This window comes from Fukomys damarensis, unplaced genomic scaffold, assembly GCF_012274545.1.
Source record: "Fukomys damarensis isolate Sample0158 unplaced genomic scaffold, DMR_v1.0_HiC HiC_scaffold_39, whole genome shotgun sequence".
Lineage (NCBI taxonomy): Eukaryota > Metazoa > Chordata > Mammalia > Rodentia > Bathyergidae > Fukomys > Fukomys damarensis.
The window spans coordinates 43,019,897-43,031,411 of record NW_022900951.1 but is presented as its reverse complement, the minus strand read 5'-3'; positions in this window follow the sequence as shown (position 1 = coordinate 43,031,411).

The window sequence follows — 11,515 nt, the reverse complement described above, 5'->3', positions numbered from 1 at the left end:
ATTTCAAAACTAGGAAAACACAGCCAGGGACCAAGTTTATAGCAGGTTTTGAGGACATGTCATCAATCACTAGATCTGAGTCGGAAGGCCTTCTAAATAGGAAATACACTTCTGCAGCTTGAGAAAGAAAAGACTGTTCAGGGCTGGTTTAAATCAGAGACAGGGATTTTCCTGAAGTCCCCTTTCCTTTCTCTTCCTACTCACTGCCTGACTGAGACAGGACATGGTGCCTTATCTGGGGCCAGGGATTTAGCTCAGTGGTTCCACCTCCTGTCTCGCAAGGGCAAGGACCAAGAAAACGATGCTGAGCAGTCATGGTGGTGCATGCCTGTAATCCCAGCACTTGGGAGGCTGAGGCAGGAGGATCGCTGTGAGTTCGAGACCAGCTTGGGCTACATAGTTCCAGGTCAGTCTCAACTACATAGTGAGACCCTGTCTCAACCCCCCCAAAAAACAAATGGTGCTTATTCCTATTTCCTGTTTGAAGAATCCAAGGAATAGAATTCAAGGAACTCTTCTTTTTTGTGTGTGGTATCAGGATTTGAACCTAGGGCCATTGCACTGAGTTACATCCCTAGCTCCTTTGTTTGCAGTATTGGGGATTGAACCCAAGGACTTTACCCAGCTACACCCCTAGCTTTTTTTTTAATTTCGATTCCAGATCCTTCTAAGTCACTAAGTTGCTCAGGCTAGACTTGAACTTGCAATCCTGCCTCAGCCTCCTAAATGCTGGGGTTACAAGCATGTGCCACCATGCCTAGTTTTTTGTTTTGTTTTACATTTTGAGACTAGGACTTTGCACTGAACTACAACTCCAACTCTACCCCACCTTTTTTGAGACAGGATCTCAGTAAATTTCCCAGGCTGGATTCAAGCTTGAGATCCTCCTACCTTAGCCACCAGAGTGCTAAGATTACAGGTGTGTATACCACCCCTGGCGATTTTTTATTTTATTTAATTTTTTTTGAGACAGTCTTGCTGTGTAGCTCAGGCTAACTTTGAACTCACTATATAGTCCAAGCTGGCCTTGAACTCCTGGTGATCCTCCTGCCTCAGCCTCTCAAGTGCTGGGATTATAGGCATGTACCACCATGCCTGGTGTTCCTTTTTAGTTTTTATTCTGAAATAATTTTAGATTTTCAGAAGAATCACAAAAGCATTGGAGAGGGTTCTCATACCAAGTCTCTACTTTGCCCCAGTAGTAACATCTTACATAACCATGGTGCTTTTTGTTTTGTGGTGCTGAAGACAGAATTCAGGGCCTCAGGATGGGCATGGTGGTGGAAATCTGTAATCTCAGTACTGAGAAGCCTGAGGCAGGAGGATTGCTACGAGTTAAGAAGCTACATAGTTCAAGACCACTCTAAACTACACAGCATGACCCTGTCTCAAAAAACAATGAAAAGGAAAAAAATTTTCAAGGCTTCACACATGCTAGCCAAGGGCTCTTCTGTCCCTGAGCTACACCCTCAGCGCCTCCACCATGGTGTGTCTAGCATTGAAGAAGATAGCACTGGCAAGGTTCTATAAACAGCTTCAGACTTTATTTGGATTTCATCAGCTTTCCCAATAATGACTTTTCTAGGATCCAAGTGTCTACTCCTAGTTAACAAATTCCCACAGTTTTAGTGACAAAAAACACACATCTATTATCCCTCACATTTTATGGGTAAGGAATCCAAGCAGCCCCCAGAATCCTCAAGTTTGGAGTCTCCTGAGGGCGTAGTCAGCACAGGTGTTGGCTTGGACTGAGTGCTTTCAGAACAGAGAAGATCACCCCAGCTTGCATGTGGTTATTGGAAACATTGCTTTCTGCAGCCTGTTGCATGGGTGAGCCCAGTTCCTCAGTGGCTGTCAACTAGAGGCAACCTCAGTTCTGGCCATGTTTGCCTTACTGTGAGGCAGCTTACAGCATGGCAATTTTCTTCCATCAAGGGCAATAAAAGACCTAGAGCCAGGTGTGTTGGCACAGAACTCTGAAATCAGCACAGTGGGAAGCTGAGGCAGGAGGGTCACAAGGGGGACCCTGTCTTTGGTTGGGTTTTTGTTTCTGTCTTTTTTTGTACCAGGGATCAAACTCAGGACCTTGACCTTGCAAGGCAGTCAGCGGCACCTTTGAGCTAAATCCCCAGCCCTGCTTGGTTGGTTTTTGAGACAAAGTCGTACTGTGGTATTCAGGCTGACCTTGAACTTGCAGCAATCCTCCTGCCTTACTTACTTGGGTGCTGGGATCACAGGTGTGTGCCACCATTCCAGACCCTGTTTTATTTTGTTTTTTAAAAATAAGTTTTATCTCATTCTACCCTTCAAGCCCCCCCCTTCCCTGTGTATAAAATGTTGTCCATTTTTCCCTTCTATTTTCACTTTTTTCTTGTCCCTTCCTTTCTCCCTCCCTCCTCCCTATTCCTCTTCTCATTTGAACATTTTCTGCCCATTTCCCAACATCCGTTATACATTTCAGTCCTTATTTCCACTTTAAGTTTCTCACATCAGAGAAACAATGCAGTATTTAAACGTGTGTCTGATTTATTTCACCTAGGAGTATGGCCTCAAGGTCCACGCATTTAGTGATAAATGTCTGAAGTTTGTCCTTTATGGCAGAGTAGTACTCCACTGTGTAAAAAAACCCACATCTTCTTCACCCATTCTTCAGTTGATAGGCATTTGGGCTGTTTCCAAAATTTAGCTGTTATAAACTGTGCTGTTATAAACATAGGTGTGTATATATCTCTGTGGGATGATGCTTTTACTTAGAGAAGATACCGAGAAAGAGGTATGTCTGGGTCAAATGGAACCTCTAGTTTTAGTTTTTTGAGGAAACTCGGCACTGATTTCCACAGTGGTTGCACCAGTCTGCACTCCTACCAACAATGGAGAAGGGTTCCCTATTCCCCACAGCCCCGCCAGCATTTGTTATTGGTTGATTTCTTGATAGCAGCCATTCTTTCTGGAGTGGGGTGGAAGCTCAGTGTTTTAATTTGCATTTCACGAATGACCAGTGATACTGAACATTTTTTCATATATTTATTTGCTGTTTCTAATTCTTCATCTGAGTAGTGTCTTTTGAATTCAGATGCCCATTTTTGGATTGGGTCTTTAAATTTGAGGGTTAGGGCAGGGGATTTAGCTCAATGGTGCTACACCTGCCTCACAAGTGCAAACCCCTGTGTTCAATCCCCAGTACCAGAAAAAAAATTGGGTGGAGTCTGATTGAGTTATTTATTCTAGATAATGGTCCTTTATCTGATGAATAGCTGTTAAGTGTTTTCCCCCAAGGCCAGGGATTTAGCTCAGTGGTTCTGCTGCCTGGCTTGCAAGCCCAAAGTCCTGAGTTCGATTCCCTGGTACCAAAAAAAGTAAGTTTTTTCCCCACATTGTAGGTTGTCTCTTCACTCTATTGGTGGTTTCTCTTGCTGTGCTAAAGCTTTTAATAAGATGAGGTTGTTGATTCTTTGTAGTGTTGCCTGAGAGGCCTAGGTTTTGTTCATGAAGTCTGCCTACTCCTATGTCCTCAAGTGTTCTACCTAGTGTCCCAGCAGATTTAGTGTTTCTGTTTTAATATTTAGATATTTGATCCATTTTGGTTTTAGGTTAGTGTGTGCTGAAAGATATGGGTCTAATTTCAATCTTTGGTAAGTGGAAAGCCAGTTTTTCTAGCACCATTTATTAACGAGGCAATCTTTCTAGTGAAGTTGCTTGGCTCCTTTGTCAAAGATAAGGTGGTTGAGTATGTCTGGAGTTGTTTCTGTATTCTCTACTCTGTTCCATTGATCCTCAGGTCTTTTCTTGTGCCAGTACCATGCTGTTGTTTTTTGTTGTTGTGCTTGTTTTGTTTTGTTTTTGTTTTTTGGTTCTGGAGAGTGCACTTGGGACCTTGCGATTGCAAGGCAGGCAGCAGAACCACTGAGCTAAATCCACAGCCCACCATGCTGTTTTTTATCACAGTAGCTTTGTAGTATAATTTAAAGTCAGGGATTGTTATACTTCCTGCCTTGGCTTTGTTGCCAAGAATTGCCTTTGCTATTCTAGATCTCTTCTGGTTCCAAATGAATTTTAGGATTGTTTTTCCGAATTCTATAAGATACACTGTTGGGATTTTGATTGACTTCATTGAATCTTTTTAACAATTTTGGAAGTACAGCCATTTTCACTATACTGGTTCTTCCTGTCCAAGAACAAGGAATATCTTTCCATTTTCTGATATCCTCTTTAATCTCCTTTTCCAGAGTACTGTAGTTTTCAATTTAGAGGTCTTTTACTTCCTTCATTAAATTTATTCCTAGGTATTTCATTTTTTTAGATGCTATTGTGAAACAGATTGTTTCTCTAATTTCTCTCTTTGTGAGTCTGTTATTCATGTACAAGAAGGCTATTGATTTTTTTAAGGTTAATGATTTTAGAGTATTGACTTTGTATCCAGCTACACCACTGAATTTACTTATCAAATCTAAAAGTCTTCTGGTGGAGTTTTTGGGGTCTTCTAAGTAGAGTATCATGTCATCCACAAATAATGATTGTTTAACTTCTTCCTTTCCAATTCTTATTTCTTTTATTTTCTTCTCTTGTCTAATTGCTCTAGCTAGTGTTCCAGAACTATATTGAATAAGAGTGGTGACAGTGATGGGCCGGGGATTTAGCTCAGTGCCACCACCTACCTCACAAGTGCAAGTTCCCAAGTGTGATCCCTGGTACCCCCCCCAAACAAGAGTGGTGACAGTGGACATCCTTGTGTTGTTCCTGGTTTTATAGTGAAAGCTTTCAGTGTTTGTCCATATAGAATGATATTGCTGGGGCTGGGGATTTAGCTCAGTGGTTCCACCACCTGCCTCGCAAGAGCAAGGTCCCGAGTTCGATCCCCAGTACCCCCCCAAAACCAAAACCAAACAAACAACTACTAGAATGATACTGGCTGTTGGTTTGTCGTAGATGGCTTTTATCAGATTGAGATAAAGACTATCTATACCATTTTCCTGTAGGGTTTTTTTTTTATCATGAATGGGTATTGGACCCTGTCAAATATTTCTTCTGCATCCATTGAGAGGATCATATAGTTTTTGTCTTTGACTCTGTTAGTATAGTATATTACATTTATTGATTTGTATATGTTGAACCATCCTTGCATCCCTGGGATGAATCCTACTTGGCCAGGGTGTATAATCTTCCTGATGATTGGCTGCATTCTGTTTTCTAGTGTCTGTTTGTTTGTTTGTTTGTTTGAGACAGGGTCTATGTAGTTGAGACTGACCTGGAACTCACTATGTAGCCCAGGCTGGTCTCAAACTCACAATGATCCTCCTGCTTCAGCCTCCTGAGTGCTGGGATTACAGGCACGCACCACCATGCCCGGCCTGTTTTCCAGTGTCTTATTGAGGATTTTTATATCTGTGTTCATTAAGGAGATTGGCCTGTAATTCTCCTTTTTGGTTGGATCCTTCTCTGGTTTTGGAATCAAGGTAATGCTTGCTTCCAGGAATGAATTTTGGAGTATTGCTTCCCTTTCAATTTCATTGAAGAGTTTGAAGAGTAACAGCATTAGGTTTTTAAATTTCTTGTACATTTCAGCAGTGAATCCATTAGGGTCAGGACTTTTCTTTGTTGGTTTTTAATTACATATTCAATTTCATTGGCTAATATTGGTTTATTTGGAATTTCTATATCTTCTTGATTCAGTTTCAGTAATTCATATGTATCTAGGAATCTATTCATTCTGTATTTTTCATCTTTTCAGTATACAGATTCTCTGAGTAGGTATTGATGATCTGGATTTCTGTAGAGTCTGTTGTGATTTCACCCTTTTCATTCCTAATTGCATGGATTTGAGTTTCTTATTTCCTTTTTTTGATAAGTTTGTCTAAGGGTTCATCAATTCTATTTAATCTTTCAAAGAACCAACTCTTCGATTCATTGATTCTTTGTATTGTTTTCTTAGTATCCATTGCATTAATTTCTGCTCTGATTTTTATAATTTCCTCCCTTGTATGAGCTTTGAGCTTGTTTTGTTCTCCTTTTTCTAGGAGCTTGAGGTTCAGCATTAGGTTGTTCATTTGAGACCACTCTTTTTTCCTAATATGGGAATTCACCACTATACATTTCCCTCATAGGACTGCTTCCATTGTGTCCCATAAATTCTGGTATGTTGTATTGTCATTATTGTGCAGTTGTAGAAATTGTCTAATTTCTTCTTTAATTTCATCTGTGATCCATTTTTTTTTCAGGAGGGTGTTATTTCATTTTCATGTGCTTATGGAGTTCTTGTGACTTCTTTTGCCATTAATTTCCAATTTCATTGTACTATCCGACCCTGTTTTAAAAAGGGCTAGTGATATAGCTCACTGTGAAGGTCCTAGATTCAGTCCTTAGTACAGAGGACATAAGTGCACTGGTGTGAATAATACATGGATATTGATTTTTTTCTGATGTTCAGAATCAAACCTAAGGCCTCGGGCATTCAAAACATGTGCTCTTAGCCACCAAGCAGCACCCCAGGCCTTTTGTTTTTCATTTTGAGGCAGAATCTTCTTAAATTACTGAATTATCCAGACTGGTCTCAAACTTGAAATCCTCCTCTATCTGCTAAGTAGCTGAAAGTATAGGCATGTGTCACAAACCACAAACATGGGGCTGATCTATTTTATTTTTTGCTGCACTGGGATTGAACCCAGGGCCTTCATACTGAGCTATATCCCCAACCTATTTGAACATTTATTTTTGTTTTTGTTTTTGTTTTTTGTTTTTTTGAGACAGGGTCTCACTGTGTGGTTGATACTGCCCTGGAACTCACTATGTAGCCCAGGCTGGTCTCGAACTCACAGCGATCCTCCTGCCTCAGCCTCCCAAGTGCTGGTATTACAGGCGTGTGCCACCATGCCCGGCAATTATTATTTCTTTTTGTACCGGGGATTGAACTCGGGTCCTTGCACTTGCAAGGCAGGCGGCAGAACCACTGAGCTAAATCCCCGGCCCTGAACATTTAATAAACATATTTTGTTTGTTTTTTGAGACAAGTTCTCACTATGTAGCTCTGGCTGGCCTTGAACTGTCTATGCAGCCCAGGCTGACCTCAAACTTACAGCAATCCTCCTGCCTCAGTCTCCTGAGTACTTGGAATTATAGGCATGCACCACCACAACCATCCTTTAATAATCTTCTTTGACTGCTTTTTTTTTTGCTGGCTGAAAGGTGGGGCCTGGGATGTGCACACAAGCACTCTGCCAATGAGCTATACTCATATTTATTTTATTAGCAAGTTTTGACAAAAGAAAAATTATTTTCAAAGAACACAACCTGAGCAAGGAAAAAATGGAGGTTGTATAGTCTATTTCATATGATGGCCTAAGATTTACAAAAGACTGTCTTCTAAAAAAATCAGTATTTTGAGGGCAAAGTGATTCATCTCAACTGGCTCATTTATTCCAAAGGACCCTAGTCTGGATTTTTTTTAGCAGTAACACAACAGAATAAGGATCAAGTACTTGGAACTTAATTCCATTCTTCCTCTTGATGCTTTACTAGAATGGAAATGTACTTTTAAAATATTTAAACTAATAATTTAATGGGTGATGCTTTTAGCCAAGCAATAAACCAGAGAGATAAATATGGTAGAATATTTTGAGGAATTTTAGATGTTATGTGCTGTGCAAAAATCAATTTATGCTCTTGAGGATCACAGGAAATTATTGGAAGTCCAATGTGGGGACTTTTCTAAACTAAGTTGAACTTGTACATCATTATAATGTCTATATAATCACATGACTACTCATAAGAATGGATCTGTGTCTTATTGTCCAGTGAAATTAAAATTGAAAGGCCAGGTGTGGTGGTGCATGCCCATGATTCCAGCATTCAGCAGGCTGAGGCAGGAGAATTGCCTCCAGTTCAAGGCCAGCCTGAACTACATAGCAAGACTGTCTCAAAAAAAAAAAAATTAAAATTGAATTTAAAACAGTCATGGTGGCACATACCTGTAACTCTACCTACTAGGGAGGCTGACATAGGAGGATAGCAAGTTGGAGTCCAGGCTGTGCATTTTAGAAATTTAGCAAGACCCTATCTGAAAATTTAAAAGGAGAGCTAGGAATATAGCTCATTGCAAAGACCCTGGATTCAATTTCCAGTACCACAAAATAGAATAAAATAATATTGAATTGAATTTTAAATAATACTGGGAAATCATGTAAAAACTGAAATACTATTTATAGTAAAAAAAAAAGAGCAAAGTATCTCTACTTTTTCTTTTTTTTTGGTATGGGTATCAAGTGTGGGACTTTGTGCTTTCAAGGCAGGTAGCAGAACCACTAAGCTAAATCCCCAGCCCCTCTTTACTTTTTTGATTGTACACAATCAAAGGTATACAGATGTAGCCCTTCATGAACAAAAGTATCAGATTATTAGAAATGTTCACATTAGGAATAATGTCAAAACAATAGAAGAACAATTTGCTGTCTATTGAAGAAAAAGAAAAAACTGGGTATGGTCTCTTTATGTAATCCTTAATAATTATAAAAAATGAAGTTTACCCTGAGAATGCCCATGGCTGGGGTGTGAAGGGCCCATTTGCCTCAAATCACCATCTCGCCATGTACAGGTGGACAAGGGTCTTTTAGAGTGAAGAATGGGGCAGGAGAGCTCAGGGAGACAATGCAGACCTCCACACCTGCTTTATCACTTCAGCCAACTTCCGCTCATTCTCCTTTTGCTGGCTGTCTTATGTTGGATTGATTTCTTGATTCTATCAAAGGTGGCTGGAGTCACCAGGTGTGGTGGTGCATGCCTATAATCCTAGCACTGGAGAGGCTGAGGCAGGAGGATCCCTGTGGGTTCAAGGCCAGCCTGGGCTAGATAATGAGTTCAAAGCCAGATGGCTCTACATAGCAAGATTCCATCTTAAAAAACAACAACAACAACAAAAACCTAGAACATGAGCAATGGAAGCCAGATATTTAAGCCTGAAAATTGTCAATAAAATGTTGTAAAGTCAAATATAAAATAAAGTCAAAGTCAGGGGATGTGTGACCACACCATGTACTGAAGTGCTTTTTGCTTTTAGGCAGTTATGCCTAAGAACCTACTTTCATAATTTCTGCTTATTTTGGTGGGGTTGACACAGGTAACTCCGAGCTCACTCATTTACCTCCTTGTCTCCAAATGTGATTTCTTCTTTTCTGAAGGCATTGCCAATCAACCATCTGTAGCCTTGTCCCTCTGTGCCAGGGTAGATTTCCTGGTGATGGTCAATCAGAGCATGTCTCACGTTGGAGATGATGTGACAGACAATGGAGTCAGTGTCATAAAAACCCTTTTTTGCCAAATTTGAGCAATAACAGAAATTTAGAAAGAGCTACTTTAGGCTAAATCTATCTAGAGCTGATTGTCAAGTTGAATCCTATCTTGTAGTCCGCACCCTAAAACATTAGAACTTTAACAAATAGTTACAGAGCTTACCAGCAGATATAAAACAAGCCAAGAAGAGCAAAGCAAATCCATGTTAACAGTGTAACTTATGAGTAAAACATTTCTAATTAGAGACAGTTTGTTCTAAGAAAAGTATTTTTAAATAATCACAGCCAGACTGGGCAGGGGATTTAGATCAGTGGCATGGCGCCTGCTTCACAAGCACAAGGTCCTGAGTTTAATTCTCGGTACCACGGGCGGGGGGGTTGATGAATAATTAAATCCAGGCATGGTGACACATGCCTGTAATCCCAGCATTTGCGAAGCTGAGACAGGAAGATTGCTTCAAATTTGAGGGCAGCTGAACTACACAGAGAAACCTTGCCTCAAAAAAGAGCAACAAAAAATTGTAATACACAGGGAGAATGTCAGAATTTGCTTAAACCAATAAAGCTTAGGATATTGACCCATTCTTAGTAAATTTTGCAACAAAACTGTAAAAATGAGTTTTTAAATTTGTAAAAGTAATTTATTATATTCTCTACTTTCTTGTTTGGATTAAATGTTTTAAAAACTAAGTTTGGGGCCGGAAATTTAGCTCAGTGGTTCTACTGCCTGTCTCACAAAATGAAAGTCATGAGTTCGATCCCCAGTACCAAAACAACAAAAAAACAAAAAAACTAAGTTTTAAAGTCAATTTTTTGTAAATATCTCTTTCAAGTTTTGTTTTACTATTCTGGCTACTAAACTACTATTATGCGATTTTCCTTTATTTAAAAAATGTGATTGTCCTAGTATAATGTACTTAGTTGTGATTGTTGTCTTAAAATACTGTAAAAGTAACTAAATTGTTTTGTTAAATTGTTAGTCTGTATTGTGTATAGTCAATACTGACGAAAGCCATTCTCCTCTTGGTAAGAAAGTCTTGCTCAAAAAGGTATGTTCTTAGTAAGTTTTTGCACACTGCTTTCAAAATTATTCACAGTTCTTCATGTGTGCCTACAAAATCCTTAAGGTGTTACTAAACTAATTCTTGGTCTTGGCATTAGTAAAGTGTGTGCTTTCCTCCCAAATAGTAATTCACATCAGTTTATAAAAAGAAATGACTCTTTTTTGGGGGTACCGGGGATCAAACTTGGGTCCTTGCACTTGCAAGGCAGGCAGTGGAACCACTGAGCTAAATTCCCGGCCCAAGACAGGATTCTTAAGTATTTGCTTGATGTATCTTCCTGGCAGAATTAAGTTTGCTTCACAGAAATGTTGGATTTCTTTAATTGGCAACTGTGTGTCTCAGTTCAAGTCTACTGTTCATTGTTTATTGTTTTGAGATAGTCTGGCTAAGTTACTAAATTACCCAGGCTGAGCTTGAACTTGCCATACTCCTTCCTCAGTCTCCCAGTCATGTGCCACCATCCCAGCTTCCTTGTTTTTTTGATTGTGGCATAAATACAACCCATGATGAACAAACATATCTGATTATTAGATATGTTTACATTAGGAATAATGTCAGCTAGATGCAATGGCGCAGGCCTGCAATTCCAGCACCTGGGAGGCTGAGGCGGGAGGATCGGCATGAGTTCAACACCAGCCTGGGCTAGACCATGAATTTAGGGCCATCCTGAACTGCACAGCAAGATCCTCCCTCCAAAAAACAAAGAAAAACAGTGGGGGATAGAGGTGAGGGTGAGGGAGAAGAGGGGCAGGGAATATAAAGAGAATTAAGATGTGTTATGTACATGTACCAACTTCTTCCCATGAGAATGTAATCATGTACTATAAGCACGTACCAGTAAAAATAAAAATTTAAATTTAATAAAAGGGAGAAATAGACATATCCACAATCACCATCAGAGGTTTTAATATCCTGTGGTCAATAGTTGTTAATACAAATCAATAGGTTTTCACTTCCAACCAAAATGGAATAATGGAGTTGGATTTGCCCTCCTCCTTGAAAGAATTAAAAATTTAGATAAATAGATGAAAAAACAAATCCCAAAATATTGGACCTCTCCTGGTTAAGGTGACACACGTCTGTAATCCCAGCACTCAGGAGCCTGAGGTGGAAGGATCAGTATGAGTTCAAGGCCAGCCTGAGCTACATAGCGAGAATCTGTCTCAAAAAAAA